Source organism: Macaca nemestrina, chromosome 5 (assembly GCF_043159975.1).
Source record: "Macaca nemestrina isolate mMacNem1 chromosome 5, mMacNem.hap1, whole genome shotgun sequence".
NCBI classification, from domain to species: domain Eukaryota; kingdom Metazoa; phylum Chordata; class Mammalia; order Primates; family Cercopithecidae; genus Macaca; species Macaca nemestrina.
In genome coordinates this window covers 156988882-157003747 of record NC_092129.1, presented here as the reverse complement: position 1 = coordinate 157003747, position 14866 = coordinate 156988882, and the positions used below count along the sequence as shown (strand labels likewise).

The following is a 14866-nucleotide window of genomic DNA, read 5'->3' as shown; positions in this document are numbered from 1 at the left end:
AATGCTACTATTCGTAAAGAGAAAAAAAGAAAACACTTGGGTAACATTGTCTATGTATTCAAAATCTCTGGAACGATAAACAAGATATTAAAAACAATGGTAATGCTTTTGGGAAACAATGGCTGAGTAGACAACGATTCGGTTTAACGGCCCCTGGAATGGTGACTAGAACCACATTTCTAGCATTTTCCAATACCAAGGTCTTCGAAGCGACCTTTGATTTGAGGTCACTTTGGGAATCTAAGGGAACACATAGGAAGACTCCCAAATTGAGGATCTGGACATAAGAAACCTGGGACGATCTCGATTGTGGGACCATCGAGAATCAGACTCGTTGGGAAAATCCTTCAGGTACCAAATTGTATGTTGTTTTAGTGAACGGCTTTTACGAGGCAAAGATTCGTTAATATTTCACCGAATCTGATTCATTGTCTGCATGTATTGACTAGACATTCAGAAGGCAGCAAATATTTCCATAAATTCTTGGGCCATTAGCCACAGTTTGAAAGGTTTAAGCGTCCTCTTTCAAGTCTACGAATACAGCTATTTTGTTCTGTTTTTGCATTGAGAGTAAATTTCTCGTTTCTATTAAGACTCTAAAGCAACTGACAAATTGTTCCTCCCTGTAAGACAAACAAGAATTACATTAAAGAATTTAATACTTTAGTGGAGCAGTGGCGGGGTTGCGGGTGAGAAGAATAACAAAGCGGGATAATCGGGAGCGGCCGGTTAGCTCAGTTGGTTAGAGCGTGGTGCTAATAACGCCAAGGTCGCGGGTTCGATCCCCGTACGGGCCACTCGCTTTCTTTTCCCCTCCTCCGAGAAATTTGGTTTTCATGCTCTAAGATGATTCAAATTCACCGTCCCCATTTCTTAATGAACCTAGAACCTAAGTTTGTTTACGAATCATCTGAAATGCTACATCTCCCCAGGTAATGTTCTTCTTCTTTTTTTTGTTTTAAATGTTCTTTCTGTTTCCTCTAGGAATAAGGACTGGGGACAGAAAGTTGTTCAGAGCAGAGACCTCCAAGATTGGGAGCCTGCTTAATGAAAGTGGGGGTGGGGGGCGCGGAAAGAGTTCAAGGAGTGGAAAGATAACTGGCATTTTTTTAAAAAAATAAAGCTTATTTGACTTCACATTTTCCTTCCAAATTAGTCCTGAAACCTACCTTCTTTCTCAAATTGTCGAGACACAAGATAAAGAATAAATTCTTAGAATGTTGTGGATGTGTGTCTCTGAAAACCCTTTCGAATTTAACTGAGACAAAATTGCCCTGTGAGGAAGCTATCACTTTAAACAAGGAACACAGACTTTGTTTTGTTTTGTTCACAGAAACCGATTGTGTGTGTGTGTGTGGGGTGTGTGTGTGTGTGTGTGTGTGTTTTCACATGGTCTTCTGTGTGTATCACAAAAGGATATGCGAGGGAGAAGCAGGGAGTTTTCTTTGTGTCCGTTTGGAAGTCTACCCTGTACATATTTCCCATTGGTGAAGGGCAGTGGAAGGACCAGGGGAGCTGTGCACTGTCCTGGGAGACTCCAGAGGGACCTTTGTCTACTCTTCCCCTTCTTTCCCTGAGTTGCTATCCTAGGGTTGCTGGGATCGTCCTCTAACCCTGTAGTTCAAATGCATTTATTTCAGTTTTCTGTAAACAGCAACGTGGCTCCCCTGTGACTTCGGTAAAATCTTTCCATAACGTGTCCTCAAAAACGCTACATGTTACCCTGGTAAAAATGATTTTTGAGAAAACAATTCGATCTATAACGAAAAGGAGTAAAGCATCTCAGGTATCTGACTCAAATTTCTCACCTGTAAAATAGAAATTATGGGTCCCATCTCACAGCGTGGTTGTGAGCCTCACAGGTGAGGTAACAATAGAAAACACTTGTCACAAAACCTGGCACACGGTAACCTGGTATACTGTGTGCCTGGCACCTGGCACACAGTCTTGTTTAACAATCTCACTTGTTTTCCACTGATGAAATAGAGAGACCCGAGGCCGGGGCGCCAAGCTCTTAAACCACTTGAAAGGAAATACAAGGATGAGAGGACTCCGGACATTTGGAAGTCAACGTTTTCCATTAAGACTCTGGTGTAAAAAGTGTTGAATGTAGGCATGTGGCAGGTAAGCGTCTTTTTGACTTAATCCTCCAAGAGGAAAAGCAGAATGTACCCATCACCCAAACTTCGGGGCAGAGGGAAGCAACCTAAGGTGGCGAAATAGGTCACCTATGACTTTAGGAAAGACTGTCGCAGATGTAGGTTCCATGGTTTAATGGTTAGCACTCTGGACTCCGAATCCAGTAATCCGAGTTCAAGTCTCGGTGGAACCTTAGTATTTTGTCCTCTGCTAAAACTGAGGCTGATGAGAAGAGGAAAGGAAATTGGGTGATAGTCACGGACAGAGAAAAGTTGGGATGGAAACTAAGGAAAGGATTTACCCACGTAATGGGTCTGGAAGAGCTGACAGTCGCCGAAGCCGAGAGAAAACTGTCCTCAGACAAGACCACAAGGGGATACAAGCTCAACTTCTGAGGGCTGGGCCGATAGAACAGGTGACGGGAAGATACAACTGGCGACAGTCAATAGTCAATAAAGATAGATGCTGCTTCGAGTTTGCACAAGCAAGTTTTGCTTGGACAGAGAAGAGGAGGAAATGAGCTGAAAAGACTCCCTGTCCCAGCATAACAGTGTTTACTCTACGCCCCCTCCCCGCCCACTCTCCCCAACCCGCAAAGTCCCTCAGCGTTTCCTAGTAAGGGTTCCCTGAGCGCATTGCTGGGCGCGCAGCAACTCGGCTTTCTTGGCATTTCCACGTCTGGGCATGGACCAGCTCCTGAAGAAGGGATTTCAGAGCTCGGACCCTCTTAGACAGATTGGAGAAGTTCGATCACCCGGAAATTGCTGGGGCGGTTCGGTTTTGGAGAGAGGCGGGGACGAAAGAAGAAAGCGGTAAGCCAGGAGAGAAGGCAGGGAATGTGATCAGGAAAAAGTTCTTGCGCTTTTTCTTCTCTGAAAAAGGAATGTCAGAGAAGCCAGCGCCCGGTGCAGCAGAGAAGCTTAGCGACAGGGTTGCTGGACCGGAGACCACGAGATCCTAGAGGCTACAAAGAAACATTTCCCCAAATGTGTCTCCCCTACCGCGCATTAACTCCCTGTGGGATGTGAATGCTCCCTACTTCCGTCTTCCCCTGCGAATCATTCTCGCCTTTTAGATAACATCTTAATGTGACAGAACAATTGGAAATGCTGGTGTCTCCAAAGTCGTCTGTAAACAAGACACAGGGTTGCGTGTCTCAATTGCGTATTTTACATGATTTTATGAAGGAACTGACAAATTCCTCATTTACTTCCGACTAATAACATTCCATTTTTAACAAATCGGAACGTACATATTGGGCCGTGGAAAGTTAGTGTTTTCATTTTTTTTACAATTATTGAGACTACTAGGAAAATTCTTTTACTTTTATCAAATATGAATATCCGTAAAGTTATATGTTTTGCGTGGTCCCAAGTTTCCTGCTAGGTTTCACTTTTATTTACTACTACCATTTATTTATTAAACTAGATAAACGTAATGGGAATGTGTTGAAGGTTCCACTTTAAATAATGCACCTTAAATAATCATAAAAACACCTTTTGGAAGCCTCGGACTTATTCAAAACCACAATCTACTGATCTTTTAGTTGTTAATTCCACCGAACCTTTCTTATTCCAGCTATAAGAAGTATTTATCCGCGGACACATGAATTGATGGAGAAAAAACGTGTTAACAGCCATTGCACTAAAAGATGCATTTCCAATGCAACTCTACTTTTCATATATACTAAATTACTTACCAAAATTGTTGATTTGTGTTTGTTATTGTGTGCCACCATTGAATATAAAGGTAATTCAAACCAGAAGAAAAACGGTGAAACTCTTGGGGATTATTAATGGAAATAAAAAAAATTAGAGGTTTCAATTTATTTAAGTATTTTCCGTTGCTGCGCGTTATGACAGGGTCTTTACGCATAAAAATACGTAATATTGGGATAAAATTCTGTGGCAGAAACAGAACAGAAATACATTTGCAACAGAAAAAGAGTCCCCCCCATCCTCCCCCTCCACCCCCAATTTTCAGCGGCTTAGCCTTCAGTAAGAAGGGCTGTAAGGCCTAACTTGAGATCTGAGAAATGAGTGATGAACTAAGGCAGGTGAAGTGAGGGCAGAGAGAAGAGTTAGGAGTGCTGCGGTTAGAAAATGAGAAGGAGAGCATGGAGCTTGGGGAGAAAAAAAATTCACTGTAGTTGGAAAGTGAGAATGGATACGGAGGAACGATGACACTCAAGACTGGACACACGGGCGTTGGGCAGGATCATCAAACTGTAAAAGGTTCTCCATACGAAGGTGGAAAGAACTTGTTTTGTGTAAGAATTCTTTAAGGAGACCACAAGTTGAAGGACATCACAATCCATATCAACACATCACCAAAATCAAGCTGCAAAGCTTCGTCAAAAACAAGCCTTAAAGGAGTATCCCAAAAACGGCCTGCGGCCCAAAGGACGAGGTGGCCGAGTGGTTAAGGCGATGGACTGCTAATCCATTGTGCTCTGCACGCGTGGGTTCGAATCCCACCTTCGTCGACTCTTTTCTTTAAGAGGGTAACCAGGTTTCTGTCGCAGGTCTGAGTTGTTCTCAGAAACGTTATATACATTATCTACAGTTTTCCTCCTTTTGCTTCCTCTTATTTCTCTCGACCATCTATCAGTTTTATTTCCTCCTGAGGTTCCACAGAATTCCTGCGGATCTGAGTGGAATTACTCTCCATTCTTAGATTACAGTTTACTACATCCAGCACGCACCTGAAGGGCTCTCAGCCAAGATGTCCGCATGGTGCAACCGATCCCTTGCTCCACTCACATAGTGCTTCATGTTGCAAAGCCAAAGAACCAAAGGCATTGGTCAGACCCTGACTACCCTCTCCTCCGAACAATTAACAGAAGTTTGTGTGTCACCTTCCTCTCTGTTTACATATGAACGAGTAATCTGTACCTTTGCTTATTGTCAAAGTAAAGTGCTTTGGAATCTCCAGTCTTGGATTTTCTTCAAAATACTAGCTGATGTTGGGGAGCAATAGAGAAAACATTGACAAAATATTGTTAATTGTTTAAGCTGGTTGATGGGAAGTTGAATGTTCGTTATACTAATATTTTCACTTCCTCAAATTTTTATTAAAATGTTTTTTATTTATTTTTTATTTTTTATTTTTTGGACAGAGTCTTACTCTGTCGACCAGGCTGGAGTGCAGCGGCACGATCTCAGCTGACTGCAACCTCCGCCTCCCGGGTTCAAGCGATTCTTCTGCCTCAGCCTTCCGAGTAGCTGGGACTACAGGCGCCCGCCACCACGCCCAGCTAATTTTTGCATTTTTAGTAGAGATGGGGGTCTCACCTTCTTGGCCAGACTGGTCTCGAACTCCTGACCTCAGGTGATTCACCTGCCTCGGCCTCCCACAGTGCTGGGATTACAGGCGTGAGCCATGGCGCTCGGCCTTTTAAAACTTTTTATCCAGAAATAATTTTAAACTTAAGGAAAGAAATTAAGAATAAGAATAGTATAAAGACCACCCATATTCCTTTTATCAGGATTCACCTATTAACGTTAATTCTCTCTCTCTCCGTATATGTTTATATCTGTGTATGTTTGTGTGTATGTGTCCCAGAACATTTAAGAGTAAATTATATATATTATGTTCCTTTGCCCTTAAATATTTCAGTGAGTATTTCCTAAAGGAGTAGTTTCTTGTGCTATAGCCATAATATAGTTACCAATTCAGTATATTTAACATTGATAAAAGTTTTTAGGAATTTTCTAACCTGTATTCCATTTTTTTCAATTGACCAATAATATCCTTTGTAGTATTTACCCCCTCCGATTCAGGAGTCAGTCTAGAATTGGGTGTTTTCCGTACCCCTTTAGTCTCCTTTAACCTGGAACATTTTCACAACCTTTCTTTGTATTTTATGACATTGACTTTTTGAAGAACATGGTAACTGCTCACATTTTTAAAACATAGAACATTTCTTATTTGGGCTTTGCGTGATTTTCTCCCCTTATAATTGGGTTCACGTTTTGCATCCCAGAGAATAGAATGTATGTGACATGTCGTTCTCAGGACTATTAAATCTGGAGACATGCAATGTTCATTGCCCCTCATTACTGAGGTTAATTCCAATCACATAGTCAAGTTGATATATATGTATAGTTTCCTCCTTGCAACTAATAAGCAATCTGCGGGAGATGCTTAAAGATCATACAAATAACTTGCTCCCCATCAAAATTTTCCTCTAGAGTTAGCGTCTATTGATAATTCCTACGTGGACCATATTTACTATGATGGTTGCAAAATGATGTTTTTTTTTAACTCCAGAATTTTCTTCACATTTACCAGTTTTTACTTTGGCATTCTATTGTAATCAAGAATCCCCCTTGGCCGGGCGCTGTGGATCACGCCTCTAATCCCAACACTTTGGGAGGTGGAGGAGGGCGGATCTCAAGGTCAGGAGTTCAAGACCAGCTTGGCCAATATGGTGAAACCCCATCTCTACTTTAAAAAAAAAAAAAAAAAAAAAAAGCCAGGTATGGTGTCGGGCGCCTGTTGTCCCAGCTACTTGGGAAGCTGATGTAGGGGAATCGCTTGAACCTGGGAGGCGGAGGTTGCAGTGAGCCGAGATTGTGCCACTGCACTCCAGCCTGGGTGACAGAGTGAGACTCTGTCTCAAAAAATAAAAAATAAAAAAAGAGTCCCCCTTTAACATCCATTTATGTATTTATTATCAGTATGGGCTCATAAAATCTTATTTCTCAGTGGTTTACAATTCCATTATTGCCTTGTTAATAACTTTGGTAGTCCATGTATCCCAGATTTTGTCAGAGGCAGACCCTTCAAGCTAAGTACTCTGTCCTTGTGACATTCCTCCACCATATTTCTTAAAACTTTCTTAATTTCTGGCATGACAAATTGTTCTAGGCTCTACTACATTTACCCTGTCCCCGTCCTGAAGTCTATTTCTCAGAGGTGATCTTTTAGTGAGAAATGTATTAGAGACCAATATCCAGGGTCTAGGTGTACTTACTGTTTCTAAGATACCTTTGCTTCTAGATTATCAACAATATCTAGGAAATACATGTGTATACTCACATATACAAAATATGCAAATAGACACACACCTATGTACGTGTGCACATATACATGCGTGTGCACATACATATGAATATTTTAATAATTATGAGTACCCAACGATATTTACTTTTTTTTTTCACCAGTTGTCAAATGATCCTTTATTGAAATACTTTCCTTTGTGCTTAACTGGCTGGGCATTCCACGGAACCACTGTTGATGTCATCTATGATGTCATGAGGGTGGCTGCCATCAACATTACAGCCCACAGACTGGGCAGTCCCCAGGATCTCTTTAATGGTTCCAGAGAGTTCTCTGGCTAAGGATCGGTGCCGCATCTGTCGAGCAATGTTGATGATCTCATCAAAAGTGATATTCCCACTGTGTTTAATGTTTTTCTGTTTCTTTCTGTCTCTTGGTGGTTCCTTGAGGGCTTTGATGATCAGGGCAGAGGCAGAAGGCACCACCTCAATCTGGGCCTGTCTGTTCTGAATGGTCCGTTTCACTGTAATCCTTAGGCCCTTCCAGTCACCCGTTGCCTTGGCAATGTCATCACCAACCTTTTTCGGAGACAGACCCAGGGGGCCGATCTTGGGGGCCAGCACAGAAGTGGCACCGACTTCACCTCAGGTGCACCTCAGGTATACGACTTTGATCTGGTTGGGGTCGAACTTCGTCAGCTGGTGTCGGATGAACCCGGATTCCGGACGACCGAAGAAAGTTGCACCTTTGCCCCCTCCGAAAGCCGAGAGGTTTTTTTTTTTTTTTTTTTTTTTTTTTGAGCCAGAGTTTTTCTCTTGTTGCCCAGGCTGGAGTGCAGTGGCGTGATATCGGCTCACTGAAACCTCCACCTTCCGGGTTCAAGCGATTCTCCTGATTCAGCCTCCCGAGTAGCTAGGATTGCAGGCATGTGCCACTACCCCCCCAGCTAATTTTGTATTTTTAGTAGAGATGGGGTTTCTCCATATTGGTCAGGCTGGTCTTGAACCGCCGACCTCAGGTGATCATCTGGCCTCGTCCTCCCAAAGTGCTGGAATTACCGGCACCTGCGTGAGCCACCGTGCCCGTCCAGATATTTACAATTCTAATGTATCTCCTGAGGGGCTTTTTAAAATTTTTTTTTAATTTTAAATTTTTGTTTGCCTTCCCACCATCTATTTGTATGATCCTCTTCTGCAATTAGAATAGTGGCTGAAATGATTTACTCAAATGAGTAAATCAACACATTTACTCACGTGCCCTATCCTATAATACACCTAAAATTGCTTCAAAATTGCTTTGTCCACATTACAACAGAAAACAAAATCAATTAAAAAGAGTCCAAGATTTGTTTGTAATTCTCGTCCTGCCCCAAGTTAAAAGTAACTTGGTCTGGTTCTTTCTTTTCCTACACCGTGGTTTGGTATCCTCTTGAATATCAGCCCAGGCTGGAATGTAGGGCCGTGATCTCAGCTCACTGCAACCTCCACCTCCCGAAGGCTCAAACCACCCTCTCACCTCTCCAGAATAGCTCGTGTTTTTTTTGTTTTGTTTTGTTTTTGTTTTTGTAGAGACAGGATTTTGCCCTTTCTCTCAGGCTGGTCTCCTGATCTCTTGATCTCAAGGACCCGCCCGCCCCGGCATCCCACAGGGCTGGGATTAAAAGTGTGAGCCACAGTCTGGCAACCACTACACTTCTAGGTAATTGATAATTGACTTCATTGCTTCCTGATTTATCCTTCTGCATGTCTGTCTTATTTTTCCTTTCTTCTTGCACTTCAGAAAGTAATATAGTACTGTAAATAGTCCTTTGCATTTTGCTTTTTCTTCACTTAACAATGTCTTCTAGAAATTGTTCCATAGAAGTTAATAGATATCGTCCCTATTCACTCTGTTTCACACTATCCCAATGTGTACACGCACTGTAGGTATAAACTAGTCTCCTATGACTGGACATTTAGTCAAAATGCTTTTTGGAGTCAGTGGGTAAAAATAAATTGAAGATTGTAGGCCTAGGGGGTCAAGAACATCTTCAAAGCAGCAAGATTAAAGGAACAAAACGTGCTCCCCTCATCATCTTATTTCCGTTTGTCCGATTCATTTTTTTGTGTGTAAATTCTCATTAATTAGGGTGCTCATTGTTTAGAATAATTTATATACTTTTTTTTTCCCCATATGTAACGACTCACTAAAGAGGGCTTTAATTTAAATTTTTTTCCTCACGGCTGGGTGTGGGGGTTTATTCTTGTAATTGCCAGCACTTTGAGAGACGGAGGCGGGCGGATCGCTTGAGTCCATGAGTTCGAGACCAATATAGCGAAGCCCTGTCTCTACTAAAAACACGAAACATAGGCCGGGAGTGGTGGCTCACGCCTATAATCCCAGCACTTTGGTAGTCCGAGGTAGGCGGATCACCTAAGGTCAGGAGTTGGAGACTAGCCTGACCAACATGGTGAAACTCCGTCTCTACCAAAAATACAAAATTAGCCAGGAGTGGTGGCGCATGCCTGTAATCCCATCTACTCGGGAGGCTGAGGCAGGAGAATTGCTTAAACCCGGGAGGCGGAGGTTGCAGTGAGCCGAGATCGCGCCATTGCACTCCAGCCTAAGCAACAAGAGCTAAACTCCGTCTAAAAAAAAAAAAAAAAGTTAGGTGGGCGTGGTAGTGCGCGCCTGTAGTCAAAAAAAAAAAAAAAAAAAAAAAAAAAAAAAAATTTCCTCATCAACAACAACAAAAATTGCAAATATCGTACTAAGACTCCCCTCCCCGATTTTGCTATTGAATCCTGATGCATAAACTTAAAAAACATTTAATGCATTCCATTTCCCCCACTAGCATTTCGGATTTAACTTATTTGTTTCTGTTTTCCCCATAAAGTCCAAATGACTCTAGTTTATGTATGTGGGGATAAAAATTGTGTCTTTTTGGGCCGGTCGCGGTAGCTCACGCCTATAATCCCAGCACTTTGGAAGGCCGAGGCGGGCGGATTACCTGAAGTCGGGAGTTTCAGACCAGCCTGACCAACATGGAGAAACCCCGTCTCTACTAAAAATACAAAATTAGCTGGGCGTGGTGGTACATGCCTGTAATCCCAGCTACTAGGGAGGCTGAGTCAGGAGAATCGCTTGAATCTGGGAGGCGGAGGTTGCGGTGAGCCGAGTTCGTGCCATTGCACTCCAGCCTAGGCAACAAGAGCGAAACTCCGTCTCAAAAAAAAAAAAAAAAAAAAGGTGTCTTCGTGATTAACATATATTGCTTTAGAGAAGAATTCACAAAGCATTCTCGTTAACTTTATCTGAAGTTTACAAATCATGTGTGAAAGCGTACAAAGGAGTGACAGTGAGCAGGAGAGTCTAACCCAAGTAAAAATGCGAAACAGCTGGCCCTTCGTAACCATGGGTTCTGCATGCAATGGATTCAACCTACCGCGGATCTAAAATACTTGAAAAAACCCTGCGTCTATACTGAACATGTACAGAAATTTTCTTGTCATTATTCCCTATGCAGTGCGATATAACAACTATTTACATAGCATTCGCATCATGTAAGACAGCGATCCACAACCTTTTTGGCAGTAGGGACCGATTTAGTAGAAGACAATTTTTCCACGGACCGGACCGGTACCGCTTCGCGGCCAGGAGGTTTGGGACCCCTGATATAAAGTGCGATAAATAATCTAGAAATGGTTTAAAGTATGCCGGAAGGTGTACATAGGTTATATGCAAATACTCGGTCATTTTACATCAAGGGCTTGAGCACTGGTAGATTTTACTATTCGTGGGAGGTCCTGAAACCAACCTTTCACGGATACCAAAGGACGACTGTATAGTTATTGAGCAGAAGTAAAAAATGCTTTTCCTTCTCGTGTACGAAAATTATAAAACCATAACATACCAAAGATAGGTGTGTATTATATTCACTGGAAGACAGAACGCGAATCCGCTAGAAATTAAAGTTAAATTTGTCATCTCTCTTTTGAAATGACTGATAAGGGAAGGTATTGCAAGAACAGATGAGAAAAGAAAACGATTAACGCCTTTATAAAAGTTGGGCGATGGAGTAATAATTAATTTTAAGACGTTAAGTAAGGAGACGTTGAGTATCTGATTTTCTTTATTATATCAAGCTACCCACGATCCTGGGAAATAGTGATCATTAACATAAACACCCTAGCAGAGAATGGTTTACGATCCGTCGATCTCTAGGTTATGGGCTCAGCACGCTGCTGCTTCGCCACTCTGCTAGCAGGCTGAAAAGACCTTTTACTTTCCTTTGCTAAGATGATAATCAGTAAGTTTATATTTACTCATACCAACAAATTCTGGTTTATTTATAAAATGGAATCCTATTTAGCTCTAAGAATGAATTTCTGTGACAACACAAGTACTCTTTAAATACACATAAATGTTTTTATTTATTATTATTATTATTATTATTTTTGAGACATGGCCTCTCTCACCCAGGCTGGAGGGCAGCTAGGAGATCTAGGCTCACTGCAACCTCTCCTCTGCTTCCCAGGTTCAAGCAATCCTCCCGCTTCAGCCTCCCCAGTGGCTGGGGCTACAGGCGCGCTCCACCACACCCGGCTAATTTTTTTTTTTTTCAGGTTTTGTATTTTTTGTAGAGAGGGGCTTTCTCTATGTTGCCCATGCTGGTCTTGAACTCCTGAGCTCAAGCAATCCTCCTGTCTCGGCCTCCAAACGTGCTGGGATTACAGGCATGAGTCACCACACCCAACTCAAATAAATCTTAAAATGACATAAATACATCTCAAAACCATAACGTTGTGCAAAAATGCCACACTATGGGATATACTCTATAATTTCACTTCTATCGAGTTCCGGAACAGGCAAACTAACATCTGGTGATAGAAGTCAGAATACAACTTCGCCTGCAGGATGCATTATTGACTTGATAAGGGAACCTAATGCAATTTGGATATTTTCTCAATCTTAATCTGGATGGTGTAATTTCAAAATTACATGAAATTATACATATATAAAATTCATTGAGGTCTATGTATACTTTTTTTTTTACATTTTATTGTATGTATGTAAAGTATACTTCAATAAAGTACTGAAAAAAGTGAAAGCAGAAATGAAGAAAGGAAAGAAAGAAGGGACGAAAAAGGAAAGTATGTTCTATATACACTTCAGGGAGCTAAGGCAAAATTGACCAGAGGACAACTTCCTAAATGGAGTTGTAGAGCCATGAAGTGGTCCGTAGGAGCAGAAGGAAATTTCTAGCACTATCTGGAAAAAGTACCTGAGCTGTGCCTCCCACAGATAACACCCTCTCAATGCAAAACTATTTTGCTGAGCTTTGCTCTCCTCCCAGGAAGGTAGGATTGTTTATAAAAGGCCTTAATGTATGACAGAATGGTGGACCTAATAGGGGTACTGGCTCTGATAGATTTTGAAAGCCTTCTCCTAAATAGGAAGAAAGTTTCCTTTTAATGTATTAATTCCAAAAGAAAAAAAAAAAAAACAAAACAGAAATTAAATGGAGCTCCAGAAAACTAAGAAATACTTATTGTTTAACTGAGGTGCTCATTCATTCAATATTCAGGAAAACGTGTCTGTTTGGACCATGGATCTGGACTTCAGAGGCAAAGAAAGATCTCCTGAGTAGGGACAGGTCTCTTCTGTGGCTGGCTGCAATTACTACATGAAGACCATATGCTTTTCTATTGTTTTCTTTTTGGCTTCCTTTTATGCATTGTCGTGAGTGGTTGGGCATGTGCAGTACTAACTATGCCAGTCCAGGAGTGGAGCAGAGGGTATATCCTGAGGTCCCTGGAAAATGAGTAAAGAGAGTCAGGCTATTTCTGTGGCAATGGTGGGGAAGTCAGTTAAAACTACTGGTGGGGAAATCAACACATACAGGGCAGCTGCTCACACACAAACCCACAGATAGATAGACATATAGACACACATACAAAGGCACCAAACAATTTATAGCTATTCTTTAACCAGTCCTTTAATTTCATTAAATTCCAGCATTCTCTCTTTTAGAGAATCCAGTCATATCTTGCATGAAAGTTTCACTTGAAGTAAACACAACAACATTCAAGAGGAGTTATTCTGTTTCCTTAAGCTAGAGTACTAGCCAGTAAGAAGACTTGTAATATAATTGTTGAATACAGAGTCTTTGGGGATTGAACCTGGGGTGCCCTCCTTAAGGGAGAAAGCTGTAAGTCTTACCATATTCTTATGCTGTGTTGATGAAGGATAAGAAGCAACTCTAAAACGTTTTAGACCTGCTCTATTCATGTACTTGTTATCTACAGTGGCTATTGAGCACATGAAATGTGGCTAGACTTAGCCTGGGCAGCATGGTGAAACCTCGTTTCCATAAAAAATTAGTTGTGCATGGTGGAGCGTGCCTGTAATCCCAGTTACTTGGGAGGCTGAGGTGGGAGGATCACCTGAGCACGGGAGGTCGAGGCTGCAGTGAGCCGAGATCACACCACTGCACTCCAGCCTGGATGACAAAGTGAGACCTTGTCTCTAACAAAAAAAAAAAAAAAAGAAGGAAAGAAATGTGACTGAACTTGAGATGGATGTAAATGTAAAATACACAACAGATTTTGTACACTTTATGTGAAAAAACTCTAATTTTTTTCAAATTAATTAAATGTTAAAATAATATTTTGAGTATATTAAATAATACATATCACCACCCATTTAATGTGGCTTCTAGACTATTTAAAATTATATACCTGGCTCACATTTGTGGCTTGTGTTATATTTTGTTGGACTATGGCTGATGTAGCCAGTCCACATCTTGTATACCATAAATTTTTATCATGACCTCTTTTCAATGTCCATTGATTAATATATCACTAATTTTACAGTTGTAAACACAGTTTTGACATTCTTTAGACTAACCAGCATGGTGTCTGCTATCGATCCAGAAAAGAGAGCTGAAGCAATTGGACCATTCCTAGATTATTAACTCTTGACTAAGGAAAATGACTGCCTTCCAGGGGTAGATTGAAAATAACCCACATTTATATCATACTTTCTACACTGAGGAAAGTTGAAGACATCGTAGGTGTTGGGTGTCCGGAAAGAGGACTATGGAATGTACTATCAGCTAAGAGGCATTGTTTCCTCCCTGTATTCAAGTACTAGTCTAAGGGCTTAAGATGCTTAATTTTCCTTTGAGTTATTCTCTATTAATTAGGTAAAAGGCACAGAGTGATTGAGAAACTTTCCTATGTGAGGTGAGCCACGTGTCAGCCTAGATTTGGACTATATTATAATTTTACCACTACCCTTTACTCCAGGAAAGTCCCATAATGAGGGGTGAGGAGCACAGTCTTTGGAGCCAAACTACCTAGCAACAATTTTTTAAAATTTAAAATTATTTTTCATCGACAAATCATAATTGTCTACATTTATGAGGTACAGTGTGATGTTTTGATGTTTCCATATATGTATACAGTGTGGAATGATTAAATCAAGCTAGTTAATTAAATTAAATCAGGTGCTGGATATGTTCCCTTGCCTATCTTTTATTTTTTCATACCCAGAGGAGCTGAATTACCTATCGTTTTTTATGGTGGGACATTTGAAATTTACTCTCTTATTTTGAAATAGGCAATTCATTTTTGTTGACTTATAGTCACCATGCTGTGCAATATATTTCAAAACGTATTCCTCCTATCTATCTGAAACTTTGTACCCTTTGACCAATAGCTCATTCCCTTCCTCTCCCCCA

At 41.2% G+C, this 14866-nt stretch overlaps 3 non-coding genes and 1 pseudogene across 3 annotated transcripts; 3 read left to right on the top strand and 1 right to left on the bottom strand.

The window, feature by feature from the left end:
* The first annotated feature begins 723 nt into the window (after positions 1–723).
* Positions 724–797, top strand: TRNAI-AAU (transfer RNA isoleucine (anticodon AAU)). The gene has a single exon. It is a non-coding gene; the product is annotated as a tRNA-Ile (tRNA).
* A 1463-nt stretch (positions 798–2260) lies between these two features.
* On the top strand, positions 2261–2332 carry TRNAR-CCG (transfer RNA arginine (anticodon CCG)). The gene has a single exon. It is a non-coding gene; the product is annotated as a tRNA-Arg (tRNA).
* A 2210-nt stretch (positions 2333–4542) lies between these two features.
* TRNAS-GCU (transfer RNA serine (anticodon GCU)) lies at positions 4543–4624 on the top strand. Its single transcript has one exon. It is a non-coding gene; the product is annotated as a tRNA-Ser (tRNA).
* Positions 4625–7308: 2684 nt separating this feature from the next.
* On the bottom strand, positions 7309–14192 carry LOC105481653 (large ribosomal subunit protein uL11-like; annotated as a pseudogene).
* Between the last annotated feature and the right edge of the window lie 674 nt (positions 14193–14866).